Source organism: Pleurodeles waltl, chromosome 4_2 (assembly GCF_031143425.1).
Source record: "Pleurodeles waltl isolate 20211129_DDA chromosome 4_2, aPleWal1.hap1.20221129, whole genome shotgun sequence".
NCBI classification, from domain to species: domain Eukaryota; kingdom Metazoa; phylum Chordata; class Amphibia; order Caudata; family Salamandridae; genus Pleurodeles; species Pleurodeles waltl.
The window spans coordinates 1,007,346,131-1,007,356,428 of NC_090443.1; positions in this window are offsets into that span (position 1 = coordinate 1,007,346,131).

Below are 10,298 nucleotides of genomic sequence, written 5' to 3' on the forward strand. Positions count from 1 at the left end.
CTGAAGACAATCAGGAACGACAGGGCCCAAGTCATTCTAATGAATCTGGACAGTGCCAGGTGTCATACCCAAAAGTTGTGATATAAACTTCTAGCCTCAGATTCCTCACCTTTTGAATATTCTCCGGGTGTCACATTGGATCTGGAAACGTTTCAACAGTACCTCTATGTAGGTGGTGCCAAGCGGCTCCCCACTGATGCTGTACCTCTCCAGAAATGTGTGGATCTTATATAGCCACCACCTCTGCACACTGATGTCAGTTTCTTTCTTTCCGAGCCACCAGATACAGATACAGAGCTACTTCTCATCTCTTTGAGACCCTTACCTCAATCAAAATTCCTATTTTCTGTGCAAGAGAAATGTCACCTGCCCAAACAACAGGTTTTAAGCCCTGTAAAGAATGTCACAAACAAATATCTGTGACACATCCTCATCAGATTTGCCTGTGGTGCCTTGGGTTAAGTCACGTCGCTAAGGATTGCAGTGTCTTGATAAACCCCAAGGCCATACAAGACTGTGAGGCAAAACTCTACAACACCAGACAGAGGAAAACTCCACAATGAGAATGGTCCATGTAAAAAATCCTGTCCAAGTACCATTCAAGTTCCAGAGGTTGCAGGGGTCGTTCAGAGGTCAGTCTTCATCTTTGTCAGCCATTGGGTACAGTGAAGAAAAAACACCAGAAATCAAAGCGGGGCTTGGTTCCTCTCCCACTACTCTCACTCTCCTGAGAAAGCATGCAGGTGGCACCAAATACCTCGATCTCGCGCCTGAAGTTGCTCTACTTTGGATCTGATCCCACAAATTGTCCTGGCACAACACTAGTTTACAGGATCAGCAACTCCAAAACAGAGCAAAGATTTCTGCAAAGCCATGCTCCAACTCTTTAGATCTTTACTGCCTCACTGTGGTGTGACTGCAGGCCCCACCGAGCTGAGAGGTTCTCCACCTGGAGTATCGCTGGCAGATTTGTCCTCAGCGTCAGTTTGAACCTTTGAGATCACCACGGGGCAGTCGTCATCTCCAGTTTTCACTCCTCTTCCAGCACCACAGTCCATGCCAGTTCACGGTACTTCAACTCTGAGGCCAACTCCATCTGCGCTGGTAAACGAGGCCCCAATTCTTTTTTCTAATGCCGAATTGGTACCAGTTTGACCTCAGTCTCCATAGAGGCTCCCTCCACTGAATCTGAAGTCCTAGATCTCCAGCTCCCCACCTTGGAGGTCAATATGAATGTCCTGACATTAGTCTGCCAGCCGGGGCAAGCATCCACTGAGCCTTTTATCGAGGCACAGGGGTATGGGCCAGATCTTGCTCTGGCCTCTCTTGTTAACCACCAGATTGCACAATGCCATCTCTCTACCCTGGATGACTTTGAGTTTTTATCTCAGCACCCCTCCCCTGAAAGCTTGCTAGTGCAGATTTGAACATAGAGGATTAACACAAACATATTTCCAACTAATCCCACCAATGTGGAGTCAAAGCAGCTGAGTCTACTCTTCCACCAGTTTGGTTCTTTGATCTGTAAATGTCAGCTGCCTCGTGGAGCGCTATTCCCATACTCCTTGGGATTCGGTGGTTTAAGCCCTCCCAGGTGTGCATGAGGGTCTCTGACCTGTCTTAGCTGAGGCTAAACAGGACAGTGGTCATGTGGCAAGGTGATAGCTTGGGCACCACCAATTCCATCAGGTGGGTCATTGGCACCAGTGTTGCCAATTGCCACCACACTTTGCTGCGGTCAACCGGGTTTTCAGGGAGGGGCCTGTCATCCTTCATGGACATGCTTTTTTATGGTCTTTCCCTGCTTGGGGACAAGGCAGACTCAACTCTGGAGTGGCTTACTGAGAGTAGGGTCACAGCTTTCTCCCTGGGCTTATCTGCCTCACCTCACCTACCACATCAGCCCTATTGCTCTTTTCATGGCTTCAGCAATGGTGCCCTAGACCACCAACCAATCCAATGTCCACAAGGTGCTCAGCAGTTTCATAGTCTATTCCATAGTGCCCATTGCCCCCATGAGCAACATCAGTGGGCCGCTAGTCGACCACACCCCTGCAGCCCTGCCTGCCACACCCCTTTAGCGTGCCCTTAGTGGAGCACAGCTACCTGATGGGAGGCAGGATCTGACAATTCTTGCCAGGTTGGCAGGCCATAATATCGGACAAGTGGGTCCTGCGAATGGCTTGAAAGGGATATGCCTTACCATTCCTTTTCGCTCCACCTCACCTTCCACCATCCCCCCAACAACTGACAGAGGACCATCTGTCACGTCAATTTTTCATCAGGAGGAGCAACCTCTTTTGGCCAAGGGGCTGTCGAGAGGATGCCTGCTTCAGAAGTTCGGTATGGGTGTTATTCCTGCTACTTTGTGGTACCCAAGAAGAATGGATGATTTTGTCCCATTTCAGACCTGGGCCCTCTCAACACCTTCCTCCATAAGGAAATATTCAAGATGCTCACAATGGCCCAGATTTTGACTTCCATAGACCCTGGAGACTGGATGGTGGCGTTAGACCTGCAGGATGCCTATTTCCATATAACCGCCCTACAGACCTATTGGCGCTACTTGCGGTTCATAGTCAGATAGGAGCATTTTCAATTCTGTGTGTTACAGTTGATCTCACTGGTGCGCCTTGGTTGTTTACGAAAGTGATGGCAGTGGTAGCAGTGGTTCCATTCTTCTTGTACCTCGACAACTGACTGTTGAAGGCAGGCTCACCTCAGGCTGTCGTCAACCACCTCCAGACGACAGTGAGCCTCTTAACATCTTTGAGACTCACTATCAATGCGCCAAAGTGACACCTCATTCCTTCTCAGATCTACCCCTTCATTAAAGCCGTTCTGGACACGGTTTGGTTTTGTGCCTTTCATTTGGGAAACAGAGTCCAGGACATTCAGGCTATGATCCCAATATTAAAGCCTCCGTCCTGGATTTCTGTGAAGTTGACTCGGGCTGCTAGGACTGATGGCCTCCTGCATCCTGCTGATCAAGCTTGTTGGGTGGCATATGCAGGTTCTGCAGTGGGATCTGAAGTCTCAGTGGGCCCATCATCCTATGGACATCTTTGACCATTCTCAGATTTCAGAGGAGACTGCAAAAGATTCGCAGTGGTGGCTGCTGGATTGTGATTGGTTGTGAGGCAGGCCCCTGTCCCTTCCCCAACCAGAAGTAACTGATACAGCACTTTTGGGCTGGGGCAGCCACCTGGGAGAGGTGGAGATTAGAGATCTTCTGGAACTGAGGGCGATTGCTTGACTTTAAAAACCATGCTTCCGTACATCAAGGGGAGGCTGGTACAGATGCTTACGGACAACACCGCTGCCATGTGGTACTGCAACAAATAATGTGGAGAGTAGCCACAGACCCTGGCCAGGAGGCCCTTTATCTTTGGGATGGGCTAGACCACTAAGGAATTTTCATGGTTTCAAAGCAGTATCAGTGAATGTCAAAGTAAACAAGCTCAGTTGTCTGCGCCTAGCAGACCTCAAGTGATCATTACACCTGAAGGTGGCACTAGGTCTTTTCCTGTCCCTCGGCAGCGTTAAAAGCTATGAGGAAATGCGAGGTACGGCCCTGACCCCCCCCACCCAAATAAAGGCACACAACTCTTCCTGGAGTTTGGTGGTGTCGTCACAAGGTATGGAGGTGGGAAATGTTTGGAAAAAGTACAGAACCCCAGGAAGGATATTCATTTTAATCACATTGATTCTGCCCAGCCTTTAGATAGTACAGTGTTTACAGCGTCAAAGGTCTTCCCTTATTGCTTGGCACAGTGGTGACCAATTTACGATGACCAGGTCGTCAGTGTAGGTGTCAAATTACGGCCCACATATTTAAGAGAGATGGTGGACCAGGTGGAGGGGACTAACCGTTTCAGCGCTGGGATGTCCTCACTGGGAATGGTCAGGTTCAGGATGCTGGATTTTAACAAGTTGTCTTTAAAGCCAGAGACTAACTCAAAGGCCCGAAGACAGGCCAGTACAGTCGGGAGCAACTGCTTTGGTTTTGTTAGCGTTAAGGAGCAGATCATCCGTGAAGAGTTTGACTTTATGCGTGTGACCCCCAAAAAGGAACTCCCACTATCTCAGGGGTATGGCGTATCGTGAGAGCAAGGGGTTCCACCAACAAGGCAAATAGAAGGGGCGATAGTGGGCACCCTTGATGTGTACCTCTGCCAATGACATTGGGGTCTGTAGTGCACCCATTAACACTTATCGGTGCTGTGTAGGTGGCCATGATCTTGTTGATCATGTTCAGTCCCAGGCCACTTTTACGCAACATTAAATGGAGGAACAACCAGTTAACTCTGCCAAAGGCCTTCTCCGCATCCAGCGAGAGAAGGCAACCATAGATTTGATGACGATGAACGTTCTCGACAAGATGAGCTACTCTATGCACATTATCAGCCCCCTGACAATTTTGTATGAACCTAACCTGATCTGGTTCGATAAGGCCCAGAAGATAACAATCCAGTCTGGAGGAGAGGATTTTAGTGAAGATTTTGGCATCAGTGTTGAGAAGAGATATGGGGTGGTAAGACGAGCAGAGTAGGGTCTTTGCCGGCTTAAGAATCAGTACAATCTTGGCAGCAACTATTGTGGGGGTGAGGCCCGTAGTGGAGGAAAATGAGTTAAATACCTGCAGCAAGTGTTTGCCTACGTCCGGCAAGAAGACCCTTAATGAGAAAGGCCGACCAGCGGTGTGAATTACCCAGTGGGAGAACCTTGAGAGCCGACTGTCTCTCCTCTAACGTAATTGGTGTGTCAAGTTCCTCTGCATGTACAGAGTGGAGGGGGGGTCCAATTGCACTGAGCCAAATAGGCGTCAATAAGGCTGGGGGATATTGCATCCTCAGCATATAAGGTTTGGTAATAAGATTGGAGCTCTCCTTGTCCCCTTCTGAGATTGGCCATCCACCGTTAGATGCGCAGTTTGCTCACATTGGCTTTAGCCCTCTCCTGATGCAGTTGGTGAGCCAGAAACAGGTCAGACCTTTTCCCCCTTTTGTAATATCACTGTTTGAGGGCCAGTAGGGATCGCTCTGCTTTATTAGTCCACTGGTCATGCAGTTGTCCCCTGAGGATCACCAGTTGCTGCTTCTGTTTACGAGAAGGATTCGCCTTGTCCAGCTGTTCTAGGACCTGGATCTCAGATGTGTGGGTTTCTTCTACCAGACTTGCCTCTCTACTCCGAGCTATAGTGATTGAAGAGATTATGCCCCAGAGATTGGCCTTAAATCCATCCCAAAGCATGCAGAGGGAGACATCACGCTGCAAGTTATGAGAAAACTAATCCGAAATCCCTACACGGATTTCTGCGACATCTGCTAGGTCCTGGAGAAGGCGCGGTAGCAAGTGCCAGCACCTTGACTCCATCATTGAGGGAGACAGTTGGGACCACTGCAATTTGACGTGGACATGGTGTAAGGAAATGCCTCCTTGGCATGGTTACCCCCCTTAACATTTTGCCTTTTGCTGATGCTAAGTTATGATTGAAAGTGTGCTGGGACCCTGCTAACCAGGCCCCAGCACCAGTGTTCTTTCCCTAAACTGTACCTTTGCTTCCACAATTGGCACAGACCTGGCACCCAGATAAGTCCCTTGTAAATTGTACCCCTGGTACCAAGGGCACTGATGCCAGGGAAGGTCTCTAACGGCTGCAGCATGTCGTATGCCACCCTGGGGACCCCTCACTCAGCACATGCACACTGCCTGACAGCTTGTGTGTGCTGGTGGGGACAAAATGACTAAGTCGACATGGCACTCCCCTCAGAGTGTAATGCCAACCTCACTCTGCCTGTGGCATGGATAAGTCACCCCTCTAGCAGGCCTCACAGCCCTAAGGCAGGGTGCACTATACCACAGGTCAGGGCATATGTGCATGAGCACTATGCCCCTACAGTGTCTAAGCAAAACCTTAGACATTGTAAGTGCAGGTTAGCCACAAGAGTATATGGTCTGGGAGTTTGTCAAACACGAACTCCACAGTTCCATAATGGCTACACTGAAATCTGGGAAGTTTGGTATCAAACTTCTCAGCACAATAAATGCACACTGATACCAGTGTGGAATTTATTGTAAAATGCACCCAGAGGGCATCTTAGAGATGCCCCCTGAATACCAATCTGACTTCTAGTGTGGGGCTGACCAGTTTCTGCCAGCCTGCCACAACCAGACGAGTTGCTGGCCACATGGGGAGAGTGCCTTTGTCACTCTGTGGCCAGGAACAAAGCCTGTACTGGGTGGAGGTGCTTCTCACCTCCCCCTGCAGGAACTGTAACACCTGGTGGTGAGCCTCAAAGGCTCACCCCCTTTGTTACAGCGCCACAGGGCATCCCAGCTAGTGGAGATGCCCGCCCCTCCGGCCACTGCTCCCACTTTTGGCGACAAGGCTGGAGTAGATAATTAGAAAAACAAGGAGTCACCCACCGTTCAGGACAGCCCCTAAGGTGTCCTGAGCTGAGGTGATCCCTGCCTTTAGAAATCCTCCATCCTAAATTTGGAGGATTCCCCCAATAGGATTAGGGCTGTGCCCCCCTCCCCTCAGGGAGGAGGCACAAAGAGGGTGTAGCCACCTTCCAGGACAGTAGCCATTGGCTACTGCCCCCAGACCTAAACACACCCCTAAATTTAGTATTTATGGGCACCCCAGAACCCAGGAAATCAGATTCCTGCAACCTGAACTAAGAAGAAGGACTGCTGACCTGAAGCCCTGCGGAGATGACGGAGACGACAACTGCTTTGGCCCCAGCCCTACTGGTCTGTCTCCTGACTCGAAAACCTGCAACAGCAACGCATCCAACAGGGACCAGCGACCTCTGAAGCCTCAGAGGACTGCCCTGAACCTAAGGACCAGTATACTCCCGTGAGCAGCGGCTCTGCTCAACAAGCAGCAACAATGTTGCAACGGTTCTGCAACTTTCAAAGACCTCACAGCGTGAGAATTCACCCTCTGCACCCAACGCCCCCGGCTCAAGCTCCAGAGAACCAACACTACAGGGAGGACTCCCCAGCGACTGCGTCCTCATGAGTAGCCCGAGACAACCCCCTTGAACCTCTACAGCGACCCATGCAGAGAGAATCCAGAGGCTCCCCCTGACCGTGACTGCCTGTAACAAGGGACCTGACGCCTGGACCTAGCACTGTACCCGCAGGAACCGAACTCCAGTGCAGGTGTGACCCTCAGGTGACCCTCTGCCTAGCCCAGTTGGTGGCTGGTCAGAGAAGCCCCCCTGTGCCCTGCCTGCACTGCTAGAGTGACCCCAGGATCCCTCCATTGATTCTAATACAAAACCCAACGCCTGCTTTGCACACTGCACCCGGCCGCCCCTGTACCGCTGAGGGTGTGTTTTGTGTGCCTACTTGTGTCCCCCCCAGTGCTCTACAAACCCCCCCTGGTCTGCCCTCTGAAGATGCAGGTACATACCTGTAGGCAGACTGGAACCGGAGCACCCCTGTTCTTCATAGGCGCCTATGTGTTTTGTGTTCCTCTTTGACCTCTGCACCTGACCGGCCCTGTGCTGCTGGTGTGGTAACTTTGGGGTTGCCTCGTGAGTCGTGGCGCAAGATGTAGTTCCATACCTGTGTCCACTTGTTCGGGGAGTTGAGGCAACAAACGTTGAGAGACAGAAGTTTAAGACCTCTAGGGAAAAACATCAGGAGGCAGGGAGACCCGTCTGCTGTGCTTGTAGTGGCTCCCAGTTCAGCGACGTCTCTCTTGATCTCTTTAATGCAGGACTTGTTATCGGTTTTGATGGCTCCAATCTCCGAGCATATTTCCTGCAAGAAGTGTGTCATGAATTCCTGTGTGATGGGGACCAGGGCTGGAGAAATCATCGGTTCCTCCAATGGGGTCTGTGTTTTGTCTCTGTCTGCTTGCCCCGTCTTGTTCCAAAAATCAGGTAGGTGGGCCTCCTTGGTGATTTTTATTGAGCTGCATGGTTAGGAGGACGGTAGGTCAGTTTGAGTGTTAAATGTGTGTCCAAAAGGAAACAGCAGTAGTGTGGCTTTCTGTCGACTGAGACTAAAGAAGGAGGCTTCCAATGTTGGTCTCCTTTGCAGGCGCACAGGGAGCAATCCCAACCGGAGAGGCTGTTTGTGAAATGCACCCCGTGTAGCCCCAGAGCCGTAGTTGCTAAGTCCTTTTGTTGTTAGCGTGGCCTAGTGGAAACTGTGGCTAGATAGTGTCTATCAGAAAGAGCACTACTGAAGGTAAGTAACTTGTTCTTATGACCCTGAGCATTTTCCTCCTATCTGTCTGCCTCTATGGGAGGACTTTGTGTTGCTACAGCAGGGCACGCTTCTGCACCAGCACCTGCATGCCTTACACCTCTATGCTTGGAGACTGAGTGGAGACAGTTGACAGCATTTGACCTCCTGTCCAAAGTAGTGAATGCGATTCTGGTAGTTGGGTGTTTCTCCACTAAGACCGTTTTTGCAGGATGCAGGGAGAAGTTTCTTGCTTGGTATTCTTCGTGTCATATCAAACCCTTACTAGTCCAGTTATTTGGTGTCCTTTTCTTCCTATCTCTAGCCCGGGAAGGCCTTGCTGTGGCAACTCTTCAAGGTTAACAGCCTTATCAACCTTTTTACAAATGCCTAATCAGCTGCCTCCGTTTAAACCATGTGTTGTGATGTGTTTTCTAAAAGGCCTGACACCAGAACCTGTTGTGATGCCCCAGTGGGACCTCAGTCTAGTTCTCCGATTTCTGAGGTAGACTCCATTTGAGACATTGCACAGTAGCCGTCTGCAGTTGCTCACACTGAAGACCGTGTTCCTCATAGTGATCACAGCAGCTTGTCGCATAAGTGAGCTGCAAGCACTCTGTCCATCAACAGTACACCACCTTCTTCCTGGACAAGATGCTGAGGACTTAATCATGTTCCTTCCAAAAATTGTAACACTTTTCCACATTGGAGACTCTATCACTCTTCCAGCATCTGTTCCCCCCCACCTCATCAATCCAAGGCCGTAAAAGAACTCCACTGTTTTGAGCTCAGGAAGGCTCTGAGCGTTTACATCGATCGAAACAAGGACCATTGAGTGGATGATCCCCTCTTTGCGGGGTTCTCAGTGATGAAGACGGGAAGAGCAATGCAGAAACAAACCGCCTGCATATTTTATGTTTTTCATTTATATGAACAACTGCTATGGATTGGCCAAGAACAGCCTCCAGAAAGTTTAAGGGCTGAGACTTAAAGCTGCTACCACTGCATTGGTGCACCGCATGTCTGTTTTGGATGTCTTCCCTGCTGCAGTGTGGGCATCACTTCGGGGCATATTTATACTCTGCGCCGGAATTGCGTCGTTTTTTTTTACGCAATTCCGACGCAAAACTAACTCCATATTTATACTCTGGCGTTAGACGCGTCTAGCGCCAAAGTCCATGGAGTTTGCGTCTTTTTTTTGCGTGGACACCTACTTTGCGTTAATGACATGCAAGGTAGGCGTTCACGTCTAAAAAATTTACTCCGAGGCATGTGCGCCGTATTTACACTCCCGGGCAAAAATCACGCCCGGGAGTGGGCGGGTCAAAAAAAATGACGTACGGCCGCTTTTGCGCCGTTTTTTAGCGCCTGCAAAAGGCAGGCGTTAAGGGACCTGTGGGCTCTGAAGGAGCCCAGAGGTGCCCTCCCATGCCCCCAGGGACACCCCCTGTCACCCTTGCCCACCCCAGGAGGACACCCAAGGCTGGAGGGACCCATCCGAGGGACATTAAGGTAAGTTCAGGTAAGTATTTTTTTTTTATTTTTTTGTGGCATATGGGGGCCTGATTTGTGCCCCCCTACATGCCACTATGCCCAATGACCATGCCCAGGGGACAGAAGTCCCCTGGGCATGGCCATTGGGCAAGGGGGCATGACTCCTGTCTTTGCTAAGACAGGAGTCATTTCTATGGGGGTTGGGAGTCGAAAAAAATGGCGCAAATCGGGTTGAGGCGAAAAATTTGCCTCAACCTGACTTGCCCCATTTTTTGACACCCAAGCCCCATATCCCCCTACGCCGGCGCTGCCTGGTGTACGTCGTTTTTTTCCACGCACACTAGGCAGCGCCGGCGGCTAACGCCGGCTAACGTCATTGATTAAATACGGCGCCCGCATGGCGCTTCAGAATGGCGTTAGCCGGCGCTAATTGTTTTTACGCAAAACTGCGTTAGCGCAGTTTTGCGTCAAAAAGTATAAATATGGGCCTTCATGCTTTCATGAAGCACTACTGGTGTCCGGCAGGAGGGGCACTTTGGCTAGTCTTCCCTCCAGAATTTCCTGGTCTCTACCATTCCACAGACCCACCAACTGAG